The sequence below is a fragment of the Schistocerca piceifrons genome, chromosome 3 (assembly GCF_021461385.2).
Source record: "Schistocerca piceifrons isolate TAMUIC-IGC-003096 chromosome 3, iqSchPice1.1, whole genome shotgun sequence".
In the NCBI taxonomy this organism is placed as follows: Eukaryota; Metazoa; Arthropoda; class Insecta; order Orthoptera; family Acrididae; genus Schistocerca; species Schistocerca piceifrons.
The window spans coordinates 453735911-453759849 of record NC_060140.1 but is presented as its reverse complement, the minus strand read 5'-3'; positions in this window follow the sequence as shown (position 1 = coordinate 453759849).

The window sequence follows — 23939 nt, the reverse complement described above, 5'->3', positions numbered from 1 at the left end:
GGGTCAACTCCATCCACCATCAGGGGATACGTCTTGTGACCGGAGCCTTCTACACTAGTCCTGTCGAGAGTCTTTACGCTGAAGCTGCCGAGTTACCATTGACCTACCGGCGCGACGTACTGCTGTGTCGATATGCCTGCCGGCTGTTGTCTATGCCCGACCACCCCTCTTACGAGTCCTTCTTCGCCGATTCTCTTGACCGTCAGTACGGGTTGTGTGTGTCTGCCCTGCTGCCCCCCGGAGTCCGCTTCCGTCGCCTGCTTCGACAATTGGATTTTGCCCTCCCTACCACCTTCAGAGAGGGTGAGAGCCCAACACCACCTTGGCTCCAGACTCCAGTTCCTATTTATCTCGACCTCAGCACACTCCCGAAGGAGGGTACTCCGGCTGCAGTGTATTGCTCACGGTTTGTCGAACTTCGTGCTCGACTTGCCGGTCACACCTTTATTTACACCGATGGCTCCAAAACTGACGACGGTGTCGGCTGTGCCTTTGTCGTCGGGGCCGCCACCTTTGAATACCGGCTCCTCGACCAATGTTCCAGCTTTACGGCCGAGCTTTTTGCTCTCCATCAGGCCGTTCAGCATGCCCGCCGCCACCGCCATTCATCGTATGTACTCTGCTCTGACTCACTCAGTGCTCTTCAGAGCCTTGGCGCTCCCAGTCCGGTCCATCCCTTGATTCAACGGGTACAGCAGTCCCTCCATTCTTTCGCTGATAATGGTGGTTCTGTCCGCTTTCTGTGGGTTCCCGGACATGTAGGAGTGCCTGGGAATGAGGCTGCGGATGCTCCAGCCAAGGCTGCAGTCCTCCTGCCTCGGCCAGCCTCCCATTGTGTCCCGTCATCTGACGTTCGTGGGGATGTATGCAAGAGGCTTGTGTCGTTGTGGTGGGATGCTTGGTCATCCCTCCAAGGAAACAAGCTCCGGGCAGTAAAACCGCTCCCAACTGCTTGGACAACATCCTTCCGACCATCTCGGCGCGAGGAGGTCCTTCTGACCAGGTTGCGGATTGGGCATTGCCGGTTTAGCCACCGCTACCTGCTCTCCGGTGACCCAGCCCCGCAGTGCCCTTGTGGTCAGGCATTAACAGTGCGCCATGTTTTATTGTCGTGTCCCTGTTTTAGTAGATTTTGTGTTATCCTGTCCCTGCCATCTACTTTACCGGATGTTTTAGCTGATGACGCTCGAGCAGCTGCTCGTATTCTGCGTTTTATAACTTTAACTGGCTTGTCCAAAGACATTTAACCTTTTTACTTCTTTTATCTGCATCTTTGTCAGGTGCTTCTGATGTCCCCCATCCCCTTGAGTTTTAGCAGATTCCGTGTGCTCTAACACCAGTGACTGGGCGCTAATGACCTCAGTAGTTGAGCGCCCTTAAACCCTACCCAAAAAAAAAACCATCTGCTTCTGCTGAGACGAATGCCCAGAAGTCAGATGCACGGGCCTTCAAGAAGGAACCATCCCGTGCAGACTTCCTACGTACCTCGACCTCCCGGCCATCGACCAGTACTTCCACCAAACGACCTTCCAAGAAGGCTCATAGGAAGCACAGTTCTCCTTCTCCGCCACGGCGCATTTCTTCTCGTGCGCCACCCAGCAGTTGCCGCCCCAGGCCGTCATCCGTTTCACCTGGCCGCACTGCTGGTAGCCGAACATCTGGCCGTTCACCAGCGGAGGAAGCTCCCCCTCCCGGCCATCTTACCAAGATGGCCGATGAACCTATAGAACCAATGGACGATGACTGTCCGCCTACTGATAGCGGCGGCAGTGCTCGCTCGAAGGCAGGCCCTCAGCAGCCTTCGAGGTGACCCCTTCATTCATCTTCCTTTTCTTCTTACGGTGGCACTTATTCACTGGAATATTCGCAGCATTCGCTCCAACCGAGAGGACTTGAAGTTGCTGCTCCGCTTGCACCGTCCACTCGTCGTAGCCCTCCAGGAAAAGAAGCTACGCCCATGCGATCAAATTGCCTTGGCACACTACACCTCTGTGCGTTTTGACCTACCTCCTGTGGTAGGTATTCCGGCTCATGGAGGGGTTATGTTGCTGGTCCGGGATGATATTTACTACGATCCCATCACATTGCACACCGTCCTGCAGGCAGTTGCCAACCGAATTACTCTCCCCACTTTTACATTTTCCATTTGTACCGTGTACACTCCATCATCGTCTGCCGTTACTAGGGCAGACATGATGCAAATTATTGCTCAGCTACCTGCACCATTTTTGTTAACTGGAGACTTCAATGCCCACCATCCCCTTTGGGGCTCTCCAGCATTCTGCCTGAGGGGCTCCCTGTTAGACTTTTTCAACCAGCTCAATCTTGTCTGCCATAATACTGGCGCCCCTAGTTTTCTTTCGGACACATCTCACACCTATTCCCATTTAGACCTCTCTATATGTACTACCCAACTTGCACGCCGGTTTGAGTGGTATGCACTTTCTGATACATATTCGAGCGACCACTTCTCGTGTGTTATCCATCTCCTGCAGCATACCCCATCTCCTGCTCATGTAGTTTGAACATCTCCAAAGCAGACTGGGGGCTCTTCTCTTCCAGGGCGACCTTTCAGGATCAAACCTTCACAAGCTGCGATCGTCAGGTAGCACACCTCACGGAAGTCATTCTCACTGCTGCTGAATATTCCATCCCTCACCCTACTTCTTCTCCACGTCGCGTACCGGTCCCCTAGTGGACCGCAGAATGTAGAGACGCTTTACGTGCTCGTCGACGTGCTTTACGCACCTTTAAACGCCACCCTACAATGGCGAATTGTATCAATTATAAAAGATTACGTGCACAGTGTCGTATTATTAAAGAAAGCAAGAAAGCCTGCTGGGCTGCTTTCACAAGCACCCTCAACAGTTTTACTCCTCCTGTTGTGTGGGGTAGCCTGCGCCGGCTATCTGGCACTAAGGTCCACTCACCAGTTTCTGGCTTGACGGTCGCGAATGACGTCCTTGTGGCCCCTGAGGATGTCTCCAATGCCTTCGGCCGCTTTTTCGCAGAGGTTTAGAGCTCCGCTCATTACCACCCTGCCTTCCTCCCCCGAAAACAGGCAGAGGAGGCTAGGCCACCTAACTTCCACTCCTCGAATCATGAAAGTTATAATGCTCCATTCACCATGCGGGAACTCGAAAACGCACTTGCCCGGTCACGTTCCTCCGCTCCAGGGCCTGATTCTATTCATATTCAGATGCTGAAGAACCTTTCTCCTGTGGGTAAAGGTTTCCTTCTTCGTACTTACAATTGCATCTGGATTGAGGGACATGTTCCCGCATGCTGGCGCGAGTCTATTGTCCCGATTCCTAAGCCGGGGAAGGACAAGCACTTGCCTTCCAGTTACCGACCCATCTCGCTTACCAGCTGTGTCTGTAAAGTGATGGAGCGAATGGTTAACTCTCGTTTGGTTTGGCTGCTCGAGTCTCGATGCCTACTTACCAATGTACAATGTTGATTTCGTAGGCGCCGCTCTGCTGTTGACCATCTGGTTACCCTGTCGACCTTCATGATGAATAACTTCTTGCGGAAGTTCTTTGATTTGGAGAAGGCTTACGACACCTGTTGGAGGGCGGGCATTCTCTGCACCACGCATACATGGGGCCTTCGCGGTCGCCTCCCTCTTTTTATTCGTTCCTTTTTAATGGATCGACAGTTCAGGGTATGTGTGGGTTCTGTCCTGTCAGACACCTTCCGCCAGGAGAATAGGGTGCCACGGGCTCAGTTTTGAGCGTCGCTCTCTTCGCCATAGCGATCAATCCAATAATGGATTGCCTCCCAGCTGATGTATCAGGCTCCCTTTTCGTGGACGATTTTACCATCTATTGCAGCGCGCAGCGTACATGTTTCCTGGAGCGCTGTCTTCAGCGTCCTCTTGACTGTCTTTACTCCTGGAGTGTCGCCAATGGCTTCCGTTTTTCTGCCGAGAAGACGGTCTGTATTAACTTCTGGCGCTACAAAGAGTTTCTCCCACCGTCCTTACGACTCGGTCCCGTTGCTCTCCCATTCGTGGAGACAACAAAATTTTTAGGTCTTACATTTGACAGGAAACTTAGCTGGTCTCCACATGTGTCATATTTGGCTGCCCGTTGTACCCGTTCTCTAAATGTCCTCCGTGTTCTCAGTGGCATGTCGTGGGGAGCGGATCGAACCGTCCTACTTCGTCTATATCGGTCGATCGTCCGCTCCAAGCTGGATTATGGGAGCTTCATATACTCCTCTGCACGGCCATCCATCTTACGCCGCCTCAAGTCCATACAACATCGGGGTTTACGTCTTGCGATCGGAGCGTTTTAGACTAGTCCCGTCGAGAGTTCATGCTGACGCTGGTGAATTGCCACTCACCTACCGGCGCGATATACTGCTTTGTCGGTATGCCTGTCGGCTACCGTCAATGCCCAACCACCCGTCTTATCGTTCCTTTTTTGACGACTCTCTCGACCGTCAATACGGGTTGTATGTCTCTGCCCTGCTACCCCCTGGAGTTCGCTTTCGTCGCCTCCTTCAACACCTTAATTTTTCACTCCCTGCAACCTTTCGAGTGGGCGAGAGCCACAAGCCACCTTGGCTCCAGGCTCACGTTCGCGTTCACCTTGACCTCAGCTCGCTCCCAAAAGAGGTTACCCCGGTTCGGTCTACCACTCCCGTTTTGTCGAACTTCGAAGTTCATTAATATGACCATTTATACAGATGGCTCTAAGACCAATGACGGGGTCGGGTGTTCTTTTATTGTCCGGGCACAAAGTTTCAAATACCGGCTCCATGTCCATTGTTCGGTCTTCACAGCTGAGCTCTTTGCCCTCTACCAGGCTGTTTTTTACATCTACTGCCACCGACATTTTGCTTATGTCTTCTGCTCCGATTCCCTGAGCGCCATCCAGAGCCTCAGTGATCCGTATCCGGTTCACTCTTTCGTGCACCGGATCCAACGCTCTCGTCAGCAGCTGGTGGACGTCGGTTCTCCGGTTAGTATTATGTGGGTTCCTGGCCATGTCGGTATCCCTGGGAACGAAGCTGCAAATGCCGCAGCCAAGGTTGCGGTCCTCCAGCCTCGGACAGCTTCTTGTTGTGTCCCTTCGTCAGATTGTAGCAGGGTCATTTGTCGGCGCATTTTATCGCTGTGGTTAAAGGCGCTCCAGTCTGGGACTGCACGACCGCTACGATCGCAGGTTCGAATCCTGCCTCGGGCATGGATGTGTGTGATGTCCTTAGGTTAGTTAGGTTTAAGTAGTTCTAAGTTCTAGGGGACTTATGACCACAGCAGTTGAGTCCCATAGTGCTCAGAGCCATTTGAACCATTTTTTTTTATCGCTGTGGCATGCCGATTGGGCTGCCCTTACGGACAACAAGCTTCGGGCCTTGAAACCTCTTCCCGCGGCTTGGACGTCCTCCTCCCGCCCTTCTCGGCGGGAGGAGGTCGTTTTGGCCCGGTTACGAATTGGACATTGCCGGTTCAGCCATCGCCATCTGCTGACGGATGCGCCGGCGCCGTTCTGCCCATGTGGGCAATAGCTGACGGTCCGCCACATTTTAACGTCCTGTCCGGATTTTAACACACTGCGTCTTGATCTTGGCCTGCCATGTACTCTAAATGCCATTTTAACGGATGACCCACGAGTAGCTGCTCGCGTTCTTCGTTTTATCAACTTGACCAACCTCTCTAAGGACATTTGATTATGCTGTTTTTTAAATCCTATGCCTGTCAGTCTGTCTATTATCGTGTTTTCCCTTTTAGTTGCTGTTTTAAACTTGTGCCTCGATGTGCATTCCTAACGTAGTCTGGGCGCTAATGACCATTGAAGTTGTGCGCCCTAAAACCACAAAAAAAACCACATAACCTTGATATGTTGAATTTCTTTCTAACAATCTTAACATCAGTATTTGTGAGTGGTCGATCTGGTAGGATCGCTAATGGTCTTTTTATGAATAGATCAAGCCCCTTCCTGTAGGGTTTCAAGCACAATCCTTTTCCGATGGCTGTGGCTTCCATCATGCGGTTATGTCTTCTTACCTCTTCTAACTGCGCTTGGGAGTTTTACGCGTTTTTTGGCCGTTCGAGCGATAGCTGTAGCACCAGTTAGGGAACTCACTGCAGAGAGGGCGGAGAGGTCCGGGATGAGAAACGGAAGAAAATCGCGAGATGTCTTGGGTATAGGTGGAACTCCACGTGCTTTAACTGATTCTCTTCTTCCCGCATCTTTCTGCTTCAATAAGTTTTTAGCTGCATACATCGCTGTCGGGATACAGTTCTTCAAACAGCTCTGCTTCCCGCCCTTGGCCTTCTTGTTTAGTGCACAACGTGCAGCATTCATAGCTCGCTTGAAATTCATGATTCCTAAACCCAATTTAATTTTTTCTTGCGTGGTTTTATCAACTGCAAATGCTGCGATACGTTGACACACCAATATCCTTTCTTCTCCGTATCGCCTTAGCCTTATCAGCTAAAATCCTATCGATACACGATTCGTCGAGCAGATTAACCCGCCTATCACCTCGTTGACAAGCGTTTATGAAGCATGGTCCCGCGACCATAGTAGTTATACCAAGGATGTGTAATTCCACTGGCAGTTTGGCTAGAATACCACCAACATCCCTAATGCGTCTCCTACTACACATGTTATGCTACTGCGGTGGTTGTGAATTATACACCCCCATTATATAGCAAATCGGAGGCATCAATCCAACTGTTTTGTGTAGCAGGAAAACCAAGCCATTTGACTAGTGCTTTATTTCTGCGACGTCTTATGAGTCTTTCCACGAGAAAAAAATCTGGTTCAGAACTTTCCTGCAACTCCTCGGTGTAGAAGGAGCCTCCAATTTCCTCACCTTTACTATCCTTCAATATGTAAGTTCTAGGATTCGTTCTTTGCGCCTTTGAAACTGAAAATATCTCTGTAGACCAGTTCGGTTGGTATGATTTCTCAAATACCGTCTTGTCTCTTGAGATACGTACCAGATCACCTACACTAAATTTCTGTCTGCGTGGATCTAACACTTCAGTGCCGTAGTACACCTTATACATGAGTCAATTATCACGAACATCGAACGGCTCTGAGCCCTACGGGACTTAACTTCTGAGGTCAGCAGTCCCCTAGAACTGGGAACTACTTAAACCTAACTAACCTAAGGATATCACACACTTCATGCCCGAGGCAGGATTCGAACCTGCAACCGTAGCGTTCGCACGGTTCCAGACTAGCGCCTAGAACCGCTCGGACACCCCGGCCAGCTTATTTTAATTGTGTTATGTTTGGTTCGATTACACTGAGCAATTATTTCTGGGAAGATATCTGTCCCTCTGTACAAGCCACGAGGGTTAAAACGCATCGACATTTGACCTTATATTGATCTGTTCAGACGCTCCGCGATACTTCCCTTCAGGTGAGTGAATGTTGAGTAGTGATGTGTTCCATACCGCTCCATCAAGGTCCTGAAATACCTGTTGTAAAACTCTCCGCCATGATAATTTTGGAGGTTGTCTCATCGATTCGTCCCTCTCTGCAGCAAACGCTCAAAAACATCCGCGACATTTCTATTCGTTTTTGTTTTAACACGTAATGCCCATGAAGATTTGGAGTATTTGTCAATAACAATTAAAATACTTTGAAACCATTATTTTCATGTGTATATTCGCTCATATGTACAAGATCAGCTTGCCATAAGTCGTCCAGACTGTAGGGAAGCAGCCTACTCACGCCGTAGTGAATTCACAGCAGTCTTTCCATTGTGTGCCAGCCAGTCCGCGGTAACTAGCTCTGACGTCATAAAGGTTGCGCAATACTTTAAAAATCAAATAAATAACCTAAAATGTTTCTAGCATGTCACGAGTAATACTAAATCAACATGTGTTGAATGTCAGTTCAGTAACTTTAACCATTTTCGAAACTTGGACGTTTTTCTGTAAACATCATTGGCGCAACAGAAAAGAGCTACAGATTTAAAAATTTATACTTAGATTCCTTTTCAATAATAATTTAATAGAAAGTCTTCTGGATCTCACAAATTAAGATTTTAGTTGAAATTTATGATTTTCTGGTTTTTGTCTTAAAAATTATGGAAGCAAGATAGATTAAGTAGGCTAATAAATAAGGCTAGGATGTTTATATTTAATTAGAATGGAGATCCGCTATAACCATAAAGATGTGAGAAATTTCATTTGAATAACTATAAAACTATAGCGATAGCGTATTTCCAAAGGGCAAGTTCAGAGCTCGTCTACTGCGTGCAGTGTAATTAAATTAATTCTCTCGCCCAAAATATTTTACTTAGCCACATCAAACTTTTATTATGATTACTTACCTGTGTGCTGATTGCGCATTTAAATTAAGAGCCTCATCGGCCATCAGCAAAAGAAGCTATGATTTATTCGGTAACTTAATGTGGTGCATGACTAGCCCAGCGGCTAGTCGGGAGAGCTGATTTGATCAGGCGTTCCCTTAGCCGTCCGCACCGCGGCTTTATATATAAGAACGCTGCGCGAGGAAGCAAAGCCCCAGTTCTCTCCAGACGCTGAATAGCACGCCATCTGTGCCGGGAGTCGCGTCGCGTCGGTATCGTTGCTATGAACAGCCTCGGATGCCGTATTAAGTTACTCGTGATCTGCGTAACTATGAAATCACTTTCGAGGGAAGTGTTAATTCTGGGATGACTGTAATTATCGATCTTCAGTTTGCGTATGTCGTATTTTCACGTGCCGTCGCGGGACTGACATTCTACCATTATTTAGTGTGGCGTTTGATGAGCATTCATTTAAATATTTAATTTTGATAGTTATAGTTGCATCAGCGCATTAGACTCTGAAGTGTTCTGTTAGGCAGGTTGTGTGGACTCTTTTTTGATCTGTGACTTTCAGAATACAGACGTTTTTTTTTTTCACGATCGTTTTTGATTACGAATCCCAGACAATCTCCTAATTCCTCAGAGCTATAAGCTGTAGCTATAAGTGTATTTCTCAGATGAAGTGGGCACTAGGAATTCTAATTACAGGCTTCACGTTTTGCTAATCACTTTCTGGTTGCCAATATTGTAGTTAGAGAGCCAGTGTTGAGAACGGCAAAAGACAGCATAAGTAATAGGAACTGGTTTTGCCTTCAGGAACATTTATATAAACAATTAATTTCACCAGCCGCCCCACTTATTGTGCATCGGCCGGGAAGTGCTTCAACATTCAAACATTTATACAACAGTAATTTTCTAACCGCCGCCCCACAAAACCTTTACCCATAACATGCCTACAAGGGTATGTTTTGCGTGCTGGTTTGTGCAGTTCTCGAACTACTGTCTCCGTACTTATTTGATGTTACCTCTGTCTCTAAACTCATTCGAGTGAGCTGTGTTAACTGCAGCAGCTGATGCCATGAGCAGCCATAGTCTATCTATTATCTCGTTGGGGTTGTCATAATATTCCATTGTTCACTGCTTTATGCTCATTGGCAGTGGCATCACCGATGTTGCTGTTTATTTCGCCTTCAGCTATTGGTTTTATAATGGTTTTATGTTTCTTGTTGCTCAGGCTTTTCGCGATCATGTGCAGTATTTCACGGTACGTTTCCCTATCATTAACTGAATAATTTATAGGTTTCTTGGTAGGTCTAAAGAAAATGAGATTCATTAAGCCAGGTGTTCTCTCAAACCACGTAACACCAACCTTTACTGTGTGATCAGTTATAGTTATGGGATGCATACCCGACAAATACGGCCTTCCCCTGCTAATGCCGTATATGTGACACCATCTACACCGCTCTCTATCTCCTGTAATATTAGGATTGAAACACTGTTTTTGAGAACACACAATTATGTCCTAATCTTACTCCCTCTACATGTTTTAGCAGTGTCATGAGGACATCGGTCTTCCCGCAGTTGGATGGAACTACAATAATTGCTCGTATATTATCAGGAAGGAGAATTCCGTTCTTCTTCTTCTTCTTCTTCTTCTTCTTCTTCAGGTCTTCTTTTGCATCTTCACTTCCCGCCAATTCATTTGAGCGTTGGCGAATGGAGTATTGCATCGATTGGGCTGGAGACATACAACAGCACCCCAAATATCACTGAGACAAACAGCATAACTTGTGGAAATAGAACCGGGTGCATACGATATCGATGATTTAAACGAAATCTTAAAACAGTCTGGAAAACAACAATAGACTTAAATCTAAAATAGGGACAGTAAATGCAACACTTTGCTTTAACCAGAAAGGCTCAGTAGGGTGCCTATTGGGTTTCACAAAACCTCAGGTTTTGAAGAAGGATCCCGGTAAATTTTACACGTCAGATCAGTCTGTGGACATACTTCACGTCAGCATAATCCGAGTCGAGTGTAACACCCATACAAACTCCCATCTCAACAATAATGATTCATACTATTTACCGATTCTTCCCCTCAGTTGCAATGGGGTATAAGATCGTTGAGAGCCCTGCCAATATAATATACCTTCGAGTGACAGCTGAGACTTTGGATTACTTGGAGCTGCGTATTATGAACCAGAATAACCAACTTGTTGACTTTCATGGTGAGGAGATCATTGTAGGATTACATCTAAGGTGGAATGGGCGTATGGCATAAAACAAGTGGCCGCAATCCACATCTTGTCACTTTGCTACCAAACAGCAAAGTGATAACACCACGATGAAGTCCTCACTCAATACAACCAGTGCGGTAGAGTATGATGCGAGATTTATACGTCAGGAATACTTCTCTCATAAACCTTACGCTTCAAACACATTTAACAAGAACGACGAAATTAGGACTGTCATCCAGCACCAAGTTGCACCCACGCTTCCATGCAAGAATTTCATATATCTACAGGGGTCATTCAAGAAAACAGATGGCAGTGATTTAATGGGATCCAAGCCTACACATAAGGCCTTAGCATTCCTGTTCCAAGAGATTCGCTATGAAGTGTCAGCCTTCTTAGCTGTGTGGTAAGGCTCTCTCCTCCCACTCAAGTGGGTCCGTGTTCGTTTCCCGGCTGGGTTGGAGATTTTCTCTGCTCAGAGACTGGCTGTTGTGTTGTCCTCAACATTTCATCCTCATCACTTGCGAGCAAGTCGCCCAATGTGGCGTCGAATTTAATAAGACTTGCACTTGGCGACTGAGCTTCCCCGAATAGGGCCTCCTGGCAGATGATGCCAAATGCTCATTTAAATTTTTTCGCTATGAACTCAGTGGGTCTGAGTTCGACCGTAAACAGAATATCGGCATAACATAGACCCTTACAACATACGTCTCTGCATCACCCACAGAGTTCCATAGTTTAGAAAATGCGCAATGGTTCATAGATGTTCCAGAGGATAGATCAATTGCGGAGTGTAAGCGATTTACTGCATGCATAACTGTAATAATGCTTATATGTACTTTCAGGACATGAGAAATTATTATGAACGCTTAACAGGAGCTCATTCTGGTGCGGAGTGCGAAGGGCATTAACTCATACATTCAAGGAGCTCAAGAGGATAATATGATCACAATCAGCAAGATAATATGGAACATGCCTCACATCAGTGCTACGATGAGGAGCGTTTGAAGCTTTTAAAAAGTCCTGAATTGCAGTCACTGACATTTCGTTCGTGGGAGGTTTTCGAGAACCCAGTGTTACTGACTGCGAACAGACAGTCTTAACACGTCTTTGCAGCTTGAGACAACTACATTCATCATACTAGCCTTTCAGACCAATGAAAGAGGTAATATAGCAAATGATTCCACCGTGCTGGACAACTCCAACTCAACTGGTGCCAAAGTCTAACTCAGTTCAGAATTCTACCCATATGACAATTTACATCTGCAGCGGAATCAAAATGTATGCAGTCTAGCTTATGAGATGTATGCAAGGTTTCGTGCTTCTTACTATGAAATTGCCGAAGGAAAGGGAGGAGGGTGGCTACTCAGTCCTCAAAAGTTCAAGGAGCTTTCACCGAGTATCAGAATAGAATGCTTGAAACAGAATGAAATAATTAAGTCTGGACCTACAGATGTGCGACTTGAACTTTAATTTTTGACCAGTTTCCCAGAACACACTGCTGCATATGCTCTAGTTCTACATGACCGTGTGATCAATTATTGCCCACTCACTGGTGTCGTGCAATGAGCTGTATAAATGAATAGGTTCTGCATCATACCTAGAGCATTTCACAATGGCATCTCAAGGTATGAACAACATTGCAGACGCTCGGGGTTTCTATGATGGTGAGCATATTCGATTCATATTTAAAGATGTTGCGTTTGTACCGTACATACAAGATGCTGGAATAATAGAGAGATTCTCAGCAAACTTTGCATCACTGAGGCCGTTCAAGTACATGAAGTGTGCGAAGACACGGAAGCGTGCAAAGTAGTTTACGCATTTTTAGCACAGAATTCACGGGGATGATCCTCTCATACCTTATTAAGATATGGTGATGGCGCTTAAATTATTCGATCACACGGATACCATCATCTGTGTGAAGGGGAAGGAGAAGATAACATGGATGCGTCGAATCTTTAAGTTTGCTGCTATTCAAGACCTGGAATTCTATGGGTGTCCTCTCCATCGACTGAAGAAAGATGACAAAAGTGTTGCTGTGTCTGCTTATGAAAGTGTAAAATTATTTTTAAGTTGGACAAGAAATAAATTTCTACCTCACAATCTCTGCGTTTTTTTTCTCAATCATACTCCCGCAGTGACAGTGTATAGTTTTTTAACCACATGCTACGTCTGTTTTTCTTCAAGTACAGGAGGTGTAATATTAGACATGCCTGCTATGTGTCTTTGGAAATGGACACAGTCACGTGCCTCCTTCTCCCATAACCCAATTCGTGCTGTATGTAGGTGCAATTCCATGCAACGATTTGCATGCATATTTTGTTATCTTCCATCTTAAACCTCACCTGAATAGCACTGATCTTCAGCAAGAACTAATGTCATTTGAGGTGGTTCTCTCACACAGGCAGCAGTAGCAGTTTGACAAGTAAATTCAGTGACAATCGCTATGGAGAATGCACCCGGCGCTATTTTGGGAAGCATTGGGGCATCTACCTTGGTGTTAGATCCACACTGCAGCTACATGTCATCGTTCCAGCAATGGTACCTAGGTGAAAACTTGTTTCGACAGCAATTTCTGGGGCGTCATGTACGAAAGAGATGTCACTGTCTCATCATTGTGGGACCCGAACTGACACTGAGGCACCACTTGGTAGCTGAAGGCGGCGGTGGCAGGTCATGTGGGGGGTGATGTGTTTTTTTATTAGCGATCTTTTGTTTTAACTGTATTCTGTACAAAGGGGGCCGATACTGTATGGATTTAATAGTATAAAATTAGATTTTTATTGTTCACCTGATGTCCACCAGTGCCTTCTGCCTGGCGGCTAGTTGCAGCAGATCAGTCACGTTGCAAGACCAGACAGAACCACTTAAACTCATGTGTTGAACCATAAGGAGCTAAACTCAGATGTTGCTGACGAGATAACGCTACCAAACTATGCGTCTAAGATTTGGTCGACCAACAGGGAGGTTTGGAGGCGGACGCTTGTGGATGGAACCGCGACCAGCAGCAAGGAGCGGACACGCCATCCACTCTTTTGCTGGTAGCTTCCGACCCGACCAGACGTTCTGCCCTCCTGGTCTCTTGGGCGGCAGCCCATTCAGTTTCGGCAACTTCTCTAGACCTGTCTTTATTTACTACATCAAACAACAATGCTCTTAAAAACTTTCCTTCACCTCAACATGTGGCTACTGCTTTCCCTTCCTCGCCAACCCTGACACGTTAACATCTTTCGTCAGAAGTGGGATAGCCCACCGTTAGGCTCGTCTTATTGATCTAACTTCTGTACCCAATGAAGCTGCCAGTAGTATTTCACGCCTGATGCGCCAGATGCGATGTGCAATAACACGCAGTCTTTCGCCGTTTCATCTTTCTTTCCAAACAGCTGCCGCATCGAACGCCAGGTCACTTGTGGGGCCAAGCAGTTCGCCGCGCTACACAGTCAGCCGCGCCGCTGCCACTTCCAGGCAGTCCGGTGCTACGCCACGCTGCGGGAAGCTGTCCTCCGTGCCGCTCAGATGTGGCGCTGTGGCTTGATCCGTCCACGCGCCGCCATCCAGGAAACGCGCGTGTTCCGGCCGACTATCTGACATGCGTCGCACAGCCGTCGACACCGCCGACATCATCTTCGCTGCCGTTTCCTGCTGCCGTCATCTAACGAGATGCAGCCGTCGGCGACCTACCACTGCCGCAACTATGGCTTCTGTAAGTTCGTCGCTCAGTTTTTTTCGCCACCACGTCCTTGTTGTCGAGTGTAGGTCCTTTCTTTTGTGCTCTCATTGTAAAGTTTTCAGCGAGCACTAGGTGGCCTATAATTGTAACCATGCCTCAAACCCATAATACCACCAAAAGCGAAGGGAACTCCCTACCTACGTAGAAACCAAACCCAGTAGCTATCCTCCAAGCAGAAATTGATACGTTAATTTTAAGGAAGACATAATTAACAGAAGAATGCCAAAAATTGGCTCAAACCAAGTCTGCCAGTCAAAGTACATCAGAAAAACACCCTGCTGCGCCACAAATGACGGCTACAAGCACCTTTAGTTGCACAGTACCTAGCAATACATTGCAACTTTAGACAACAGTTTCCCTGCAGATGGTTTCATTCCAACATTTTCTGGAAAACCTAATGAGCAAATAAATTCCTTTCTACAAACTGTCAGAGATGTTGGCCGCGCTTGCGCTTAGCCCTCCGATTAACTGTACTCTGCCTTAAATTGTCAGATGACGTCCGCACATATATCGAATCAGTTCACATCCTTAGGAACACCACCTCTTTTGCCACGTTGGACCCCGAATTGAAAGAAAGATATTCGGACAGACGTGACGCCCGCTATTACAGGGACAGGTTGTCCACACTCAGCCAGAAGAAAGGGGAGGATGTAGAGGCATTTGCTGACCGAATCCGCGCTGTGGCTTGCCGCACTTCCATGCTCGATTCGGACGTATTTATACGTGGAATCTATCCATATGTTGGATGAGAGGTGAAGATAGCATCACCCGCCTCGTTGCATGGTGCCACACGACTCGCGATGTTGCGAGAGGATATATCGCGTTTTATTCCCAGTTCGGTGCGCCCGAACCAACAACCATATCCGATTTTTAAATATGAGCAGACATGCCAACGCTGCCGAAAGGCAGGCCACGCTGACGCGCAGCGCCTCACACCTGATTGTTCTTGGTGTGGAATCATAGGACATATGAGTAAATACTGCACACAAAACCCAGGTAACGGAGGCCCCTCGCACAATCAGCAGAGGGAACAAGTCACCAAGGATTCACCACGACCCAAAAATCAGCCGAAAATCGGTCGGGAGTGCAAGTCACGCTGCCCGACCGTGCCCCCTGTAAAATTCACGCACCCAGTCCGCCACGGTGTCAAATGAGGCGACGAGTATCCTCCTTAATGGCAAATTCTAGGAATAAAGTTAAGTGTGCTTAGCGACACGGGAGCACAAACCAGCCTATTATTCATAGGACATGGGGATATACAAGTGTTAAAACCACCCCGTCACCATATTAACGGACTGAGTGACAAGATAATCATACCCACTGGGTACTGCCAAGTTAAGTTGAAAATCGGTGCCAGCTACTACCCTTTTGACATGGATGTAATTCGAAAACGAATGTGAGATTTTGATGTCATCCTGGGGAGTAATTTCTTCCACCACTATCAGAGTGTAGTAAATTACAGAACGCAAACTGTCCGTTACGGTGAGGAAACAAACCGTTTCGGCGGCCTACACGTTGCCGCGTCGTAAGGTACTTGTGAAATGCGGCTGCTTCCGCTCAAACGTAGGCGTTGCGTACAACTACCTCGGTTGGAATCAGCGGTGGCACAGGACGCGTTCTCTGGCTTATGGTCAAACCCCCCAAACTACAAAGAACAGACTTATTGGTGGACCCTCTGCGTCAAAACGATGTCCTCGACAGATTATAGGTCCATGTAAAATGTGGCTTAACGACAGCGAAAGTGCAGGGGAAGAAATTTTATGTCCCAATCTGTTTGGACAATCTTGGAACTAAAGAGGTAGAGATTCCTAGTGGCACCATTATAGCTAGCGGTCACGAGATTGAAAAAACCACGCTGTACAAGAGAATCCAAAATGTAACTTCGAGGACGCAGCATATATCATACTGCTCCCGTGCTGAGGGACAAATTCAAAGATAAGTTACCTCATCTGTCTGCGTCTGACTAAAACAAATCATACTCTGTCTTGGAAGAACACTCTTGGTTATTCGAGGAAATGCCGTATTTGCCGGCTACTGACCTTGTTTACCATGAAATTCCCTCCGGTGATGCGAGGCCCATTGCACAGAAATAATGTAGAATACCGTATCACCTCCAGCCTGTTGTGCAAGAAATTATCTAACAGCACCTAGAGGCAGGGATAATACAACCCCCCGCTATTCCCTGGTCGTCCCCAATTGCCGTGGTCCCCAAAAAATCAATGGAGAGAAGACATACCACATTTGCGTCCATATGAGTGCAGTAAATTAGGTAACCACTCCTGATACTTACCCTCTCCCCCATATCGAAGAAACACTGAACAGGTTAGGAAACTGCAAATATTTCACTACCCTTGATACGGAGAGTGGTTACCACCAAAAACCGATTGCGCCACACGACACGCCAACAACAGCGTTTGTATTTCCCTCCGATCTATTTTTTTTTTTTTTTTTGTGGGGTTTAAGGGCGCTCAACTACTGAGGTCATTAGCGCCCAGTCACTTGTTAGAGCACAGGGAATCTAGTAAAACTCAAGGGGAAGGGGGGACACCAGAAAGACATAACAAAGATGTAGATAAAATAAGTAAAAAGGTTAGATGCCTTTGGACAAGACAGTCAAAGTTAAACGCAGAACACGAGCAGCTGCTCGAGCGTCATCAGCTAAAATATCCGGTAAAGTAGATGGCAGGGACAGGACAACACGAGATTGACTAAAGCGGGGACACGACAATAAAACATAGCGCACTGTTAATGCCTGACCACAAGGGCACTGCGGGGCTGGGTCACCGGAGAGCAGGTAGCGGTGGCTAAACCGGCAATGCCCAATCCGCAACCTGGTCAGAAGGACCTCCTCTCGCCGAGATGGTCGGGAGGAGGTTGTCCAAGCAGTTGGGAGCGGTTTTACTGCCAAGAACTTTTCTCCTTGGAGGGATGACCAAGCATCCCACCACGACGACACAAGCCTCTTACAAACATCCCCACGAACGTCAGATGACGGGACACAATGGCAGGCTGGCCGAGGCAGGAGGACTGCAGCCTTGGCTGCAGCATCTGCAGCCTCATTCCCAGGCACTCCTACATGTCCGGGAACCCACAGAAAGCTGACAGGAGAACCATTATCAGCGAAAGAATGGAGGGACTGCTGTATCCGTTGAGCCAAGGGATGGACCAGATAGGGAGCTCCAAGGCTCTGAAGAGCACTGAGTGAGTCAGAGCAGAGTACATACGATGAATGGCGGTGGCGGCGGGCGTACTGAACGGCCTGATGGAGAGCAAAAAGCTCGGCCGTAAAGCTGGAACATTGGTCGAGGAGCCGGTATTTAAAGGTGGCAGCCCCGACGACAAAGGCACAGCCGACACCATCGTCAGTTTTGGAGCCATTGGTCTAAATAAAGGTGTGACCAGCAAGTCGAGCACGAAGTTCGACAAACCGTGAGCAATGCACTGCAGCCGGAGTACCCTCCTTCGGGAGTGAGCTGAGGTCGAGATAAATATGAACTGGAGCCTGGAGCCAAGTTGGTGTCGGGCTCTCACCCTCTCTGAAGGTGGTAGGGAGGGCAAAATCCAATTGTTGAAGCAGGCGACGGAAGCGGACTCCTGGGGGCAGCAGGGCAGACACATACAACCCATACCGACGGTCGAGAGAATTGGCGAAGAAGGACTCGTAAGAGGGGTGGTCGGGCATAGACAACAGCCGGCAGGCATACTGACACAGCAGTACGTCGCGCCAGTAGGTCAATGGTAATTCGGCAGCTTCAGCATAAAGACTCTCGACAGGACTAGTGTAGAAGGCTTCGGTCGCAAGACGTAACCCCTGATAGTGGATGGAGTTGAGACGGCGTAAGAGGTATGGCCGAGAAGACGAGTAGACGAAGCTCCCATAATTCAGCTTCAATCGGACTATGGACTGATACAAGTGAAGCAGGACAGTGCGATCCGCTCCCCAAGATGAACCACTAAGAACTCTTAGGACATTAAGGGAACGTGTACAACGGGCTGCCAAATAAGAGACATGCAGAGACCAACACAGTGTCCTGTCCAACGTGAGCCCTAGAAACGTAGTTGTTTCCACGAATGGGAGAACTCCGGGACCGAGATGTAAGGATGGCGGAAGGAACGCTTTATATCGCCAAAAGTTGATGCAAACCGTCTTCTCTTCAGAGAACCGGAAGCCATTTGCCACGCTCCATGAGTATTGGCTGTCTAGACAACGCTGAAGGCAGCGCTCCCGGAGGCATGTTCTCTGGGCACTGCAGTAGATCACGAAGTCATAGACAAAGAGAGCCGGAGACATTAGGTGGAATCAATAAAAAGGGGCAGGCGACCGTGTAGGCCCCACCTGTGCATAGTGCGGAGGATACCTCCTCTCCAACAGGTATCATAAGCCTTCTCCAAATCGAAGAACATGGCTACCGTTTGGCGCTTTCACAAAATGTTGTTCATGATGAAGGTCACAAGGTGGTCAACAGTGGAGCGGCGGCGACGAAAGCCGCTTTGGACATTGGTAAGTAGCCGTCGAGATTCAAGAATCCAGACTAACCGAGCATTAACCATGCGCTCCATCACCTTACAGACACAGCTTGTAAGAGAAATGGGGCGGTAACTAGAAGGAAGGTGTCTATCCTTCCCGGGTTTGGGTATAGGAACAACGGCGTCATGAAAACACATGGGGACTTGACCTTCGGTCCAGACGCGATTGTAGGTACGAAGAAGGAAGCTTTTGCCCGCAGGAGAAAGGTGTGCCAGCATCTGAACGTGAATGGCATCTGGCCCCGGAGCAGAGGACCAGGACAGTGCAAGCGCACGTTCGAGTTCCCACATAGTAAAGGGGGCATTATAAGTTTCCAGATTCAGCGAGTGGAAGGAAGGTCGCCGAGCCTCTTCTGCCTCTTTCCTGGGAAGGAAGGCAGGGTGGTAATGAGCGGAGCTGGAAACCTCCACGAAAAACCGGCCGAGGGCGTTGGAGACAGCCACAGGATCATTACCTGAGGTCAGGCCAGGTACCGAGGAGTGGGCCTTAATGCCCGACAGCCGGCGCAGGCCACCCCATACGACAGAAGAGGGAGTAAAACTGTTAAAGGAGCTGGTGAAAGAGGCCCAACAAGCTTTTTTGCTGTCTTTGATGACTCTACTGCTTTGCGCTCGGAGTCGTTTGTATTCAATACAATTCGCCAACGTAGGATGGCGGCGAAAGGTGCGTAAAGCACGTCGTCGAGCACGGATAGCGTCTCTACAAGCCTCGTTCCACCAGGGGGCGGAAATGCGACTTGAAGAAGAGGTAGTACGAGGAATTGAACATTTGGCAGCATTGATGATAACAGCCGTGAGGTATTCGACCTGACTGTCACAACTGAGAAAATCGTGGTCCAGAAAGGTCGCCAGGGAGGAGTAAAGTCCCCAGTCAGCTTTCGGTATGTTCCAGCTCGAAGGACGTGGGGATGGGGTGGGGTGCAGGAGACGAACGACACAGGGGAAGTGGTCGCTCGAATAGGTGTCGGAAAGGACATACCACTCGAACCGACGGGCAGGAGTGGTAAAACAGATCGAGAGGTCCAAGTGAGAGTAGGTATGAGTAGAGTCCGAGAGGAAAGTCGGGGCGCCAGTGTTGAGGCAGACAAGATTGAGATGGTTGAAGACATCCGCCAAGAGTGAGCCTCTTTGACAGGATGCAGGAGAGCCCAAAGGGGATGATGGGCATTTAAGTCGCCAAACAATAAGAACGGCGGGGGAAGCTGAACGATCAGGTGCATCTTGTCAGCCCGACTAACAGCAGATGACGGTGGAGTGTAGGTGGTACAAACTGAAAAAGTAAAAGCAGAAGAGTAATGCGGACAGCTATTGCTTGGAGTGGGGTGGTCAATGGGATGGGATGGTAATAAACATCGTCCCAAACGAGCAACATGTCCCCACCATGAGCTGGGATACCGTCCACAGGGGTGAGGTCATACCGCTCTGAGGTATAGTGGGTAAGGGCAATACGGTCTGTCAGGCGCAACTTGGTTTCCTGGAGACCAAGGACGAGCGGACAGTGCAGGCGGAGCAGCAGTTTTAATTCCTCCCAATTAGATCGAATACCTCATGTTCGAATGTAACAATGCCATCGCTAGTCAAAAAAGAGGGGGAACGAGACGGGGGAAGAGCTGGTCACCTCGACATCCGCGGAGGGTCAGGTTTCGAGGGAACAACGCTGCAACTGGCGGGAGGCGGATCCTGGTCCATCGAGTCGTCGCCAGCTGCGGCCGCTGTCCCTGTTTGTGTAGGAGGGGCAGCATCATTTGCCAACGAGATGCCAGCTGAGCGCCAGGCAGCAGAGCATCCCAGCAAAACTGAGGACGGCCGGGAGCAGCGACTCACGGATGGAGTGTCAGACGAAACGCGCCGCGGTGGAGAGGGGGATAGAGACTTCTTCTTGGAGGCCTTCTTGGAAGTCCGAGAAGGCGCAGGGATGGTGGGCTGGACTCTAAGAAGGTCCTCACGCGCGGGGTCCGTTTTGGAACGCCGGAGCTCGGAAGCCGGGGTCCGGAACGTTTCCCCGATGGACGCCTGAGAAGAGGATCGCTTCTCAGGGGGCAGGGAGGGGAGGAGGAGGAGGAGGAGGAGGAGGAAGGGTGGCCCCTGGGGCAGAGGGGGCGGGGGCCACGGGGGAGGAGGATTTGGAAGGGAGGGATTCGGGCGGCGGAGGCAGAGACCGCAGATGGGGGGGAGGAGGCGGAGTGGGGACAGGATAGGGGTGAGGATACTGCGGAAGGAGTGGACACAACTGAGGCAAACGAAGTGGTCAACAGCATGGGATGGAGGCAGTCATACTTCTTCCTGGCCTCAGAATAAGAGAGACGATCCAAAGTTTTCATTTCTTGTATCTTCTTCTCCTTCTGATATGCGGGGCAGTCTGAGAATCTAGGCGAGTGGATGCCAGGACAATTAACGCACCGAGGTGGTGGGGTGCATGTATGTTCCTCACGAAGAGGACTCCCACAAGCGCCACAAAGGGGCTCAGCCTCACACCGTGACGACATGTGCCCAAAGCGCAAACACTGAAAACAGCGCATAGTAGGTGGGACGTAAGGTCACACGTCGCACTGGTAGCACATCACCTTTACCTTCTCTGGGAGAATGTCCCCCTCGAAGGCGAGGATAAAGGCCCCGGTGTCGATGCGATGGTCTTTGGGGCCGCGCTGGACTCGCCGGACGAAATGCACGCCTCGGCGCTCCAGGTTGGCCCTGAGCTCCTCATCAGATTGCAGCAGGAGGTCCCAATGAAAAATAACCCCCTGCGTCCTATTTAGTGCCAGATGCGGGACAATGGACACTGGGGTGTCCCCCAGGCAGTCGCACGCCTGGAGCGCCGCCGACTGTGTGGCGGAGGTGGTCTTGAGAAGAACGGACCCTGAACGCATCTTACTGAGAGCCTCTATTTCCCCGAAGATGTCCTCAATGTGCTGAACAAAGAACATGGGCTTGGAGGTGGCGAACGTCCCCCCATCGGTTCGAGAACAGACCAAATAGCGGGGGAAGTACTTCGCCCCAAGCCGGCGGGGCCTGTCCCTTCTCCCAGGGAGTGGCCAAGGGGGAAAGGGCAAGAGAACCAGAACTAGAAACAGTACCCTTCCTTTTGAAAGACTCGGCCGCAGAGCGACCTGATACGTGTTGACGTTTCACCTGCGAAACGTCCGCCCCGATACCACCCACTCCACCAGGGGCTCTCCCCATGGGCGCCACCCAGCCTCCGATCTATATGAATTTCCGAGAATACCATTCAGGCTGCACAATGGGCACATCACTTTCCAACGCTTTGCTGACTTACTGCTACGAGCACTGAAACCCACAATGTGTTTAGTTTATCTATATTATACCATTGTCTTTTCCAGAACCATAGATGATCATATTAATAGGTTAAATGTCTTGTCTAGACTAAGAAGTGCCAGTTTAAGTTTGAAAATAGAAAAATGTTCTTTTGCTGAGAGTCAAGTACAGTATCTAGGGCATATTATTAGTGATGATGGAGCAAAGCCAGACCCCCGTCTAGCTAAGAACGTAAAGGAATTTATAAGCTTTCTGGGACTCGGCAACTATTATAAGCGTTTTGTGAAGGACTATGCCACAATAGCTAAACCCTTACCCACCTGTTGAAAAAAGATGTACCCTATCAATGGACCCCCGAGTGTGAAGCTGCTGTGCGGCATATCAGAGACGTTCTGACTGGTTCCCCCTTATGATCTATCCTTATTTCGAAAAACTATTCATTCGCTCCTGTTACGTGTCAGATTTTACAGGAAAGGAAAGGAAAGACCAATTGACTACGCTTCCTGTCAGGTGAACCAGGCCGAAATTAATTACATTTTTACGGAGAAAAAGTTACTGGCATTACTGTTTGGAGTTAACTACTTGAAATACTATTTTTATGGGAGAAAGTGTACAATAGCAACATCATGCAGCACTTCAGTCGCTACTAATTTTAAAAGACGCTAGCAGCCGTCTCACCCGCTGGACCCTGAAACTGAGTAAGTATGATTACCAAGTGCAACACAAAGCTGGAAGATTGCTCTTAGTGCAAAAGTGGGAATAGCTCAAACAGGCATTGTGCTAATTGACGAATTAAAGGACTCACAGGAAAATGATGCAAAATGCTGCCAGTGATGCTCCCATTTGGATTTTCTTACAGAGAATAGAGTTCTATACCGCAAGGCCCCCCTTGGTAGACATATAGTAATACATAAGACTTGCAATACAGAATTATTGCCCAGTGCCGTAACAGAAACCAAGCTTGTCATGGTGGATGAAGAGCCACAAACACCCTCATTGCCATAAAGTACTGGTGGGACAAAAGATTGAGAGATGTGGCCAAGTATATAAAAAATTGCCTACCATGCACTCAAAGAGAACCACGCTCACGAATGAAAGTACATTTACAATCTCTTCCCGAGGCATCAAAACCCTTTCAGTTTTTAGCTTTTGATGTACTCCGGTCACTTCCTGTAAGTATGCTAGAAAGTAAATATATTCTGTCCATTATTGGTCATTTCTCCCAATATCTTATTTTGGAACCCATCACTGACATGAAACAGTAGAACGAGCTTTTGTAGATCATTTTGTCCTTCCTTTCGGAAGCCCTGAAGCCACCCTAACGGAGCAAGGAACCAATTTTATGTCCGCCTTATTTGTCCAAGTTTGCTAACTGCTGAGAATTAAAAAATGGAGAACCACCCCAGGCAAATGGCCGCATTGAACGCATCCATCGCACTGTGAAACGAATGCTTTCCTATTACATCACAGCCCACAGAGACTGACAAAGATACACTCCGTACATGGCAAGTGCATACAATAGCCGTTTCCACAAAGCCACTGAACATATCCCTTATGAGATAGTGTTTGGCCGCCCTGTGGAATCTCCCTTTGAGATCAATAAATCACCTCCAGAAATCGATCTCTCAGCCATTAGTTAGCCCGCCACCTTAAGGCCATTTGGAAGAAGGTACAAGGGAACAAGGTGACCAGGAACAGATGGAAAGAAGAAATAAAAATGCTATCCTCCCCCCGCCCCTCTCCCCTGACTTTGCTAGTGTAAAGAAAGGCACAATGAAGAATCCTGTCCGCAGCTCGTGGTCGTGCGGTAGCGTTCTCGCTTCCCACGCCCGGGTTCCCCGGTTCGATTCCCTGCGGGGTCGGATTTTCTCTGCCTCGTGATGACTGGG